Genomic DNA, 540 nt, shown 5'->3' on the forward strand with positions numbered 1-540 from the left:
AAGGGTTGGGCACACTTTCGTAGCACCTGTTGATGTGCATCTGGAGATTTGTGAGCTTTGGAATGTTGCGAGTATGGTGTGCCCCATGTGCTTCTGGCGTTTGGTGTGGCGTGGTGTGGTTTTATAGAGTGTGGCTAATTAGTATATATATATGCCCTTTTTTTGGTTGCTAAGCCACCGTTTCAACATAGACCGTGTTGGCATTCACTTCCCAGTGGCACTTGCTACACTATCTCGGACTACTATCGTAAGTCATTGCATCCAGCACCTGCAACCCGAAATAGGCGAAGATGCTATTAGTGCAGTGAAACTATCGGTCACCGCCCAAGTAAATCCGTTTTCCCTGTAAGATTCACTGTACCTCCTAAGCCTCATTATCCCCCACACAGCAAAACGATAAGAGCCGTTGCACTGCACAGGCCCCGCCCAGCTAACAAGTGCCTCTATAACGTACCAGACACCCCCCCCCCCCTTCCCCGGTCACGAGCACCCACCAAGACCCCACCGGAGGCACCGTGAGCACCCACCGCACCTTTAAAA

The 540-nt window shown here is 51.1% G+C and overlaps 1 protein-coding gene across 1 annotated transcript in view; it reads left to right on the forward strand.

Moving 5' to 3' along the window:
• The window catches only part of LOC119581628 (MAP/microtubule affinity-regulating kinase 3-like), a gene marked incomplete in the record, with an annotated part of 89,364 nt that overhangs the window by 30,214 nt on the left and 58,610 nt on the right, over window positions 1-540 (forward strand).

The sequence above is a fragment of the Penaeus monodon genome, chromosome 15, assembly GCF_015228065.2.
Source record: "Penaeus monodon isolate SGIC_2016 chromosome 15, NSTDA_Pmon_1, whole genome shotgun sequence".
Lineage (NCBI taxonomy): Eukaryota > Metazoa > Arthropoda > Malacostraca > Decapoda > Penaeidae > Penaeus > Penaeus monodon.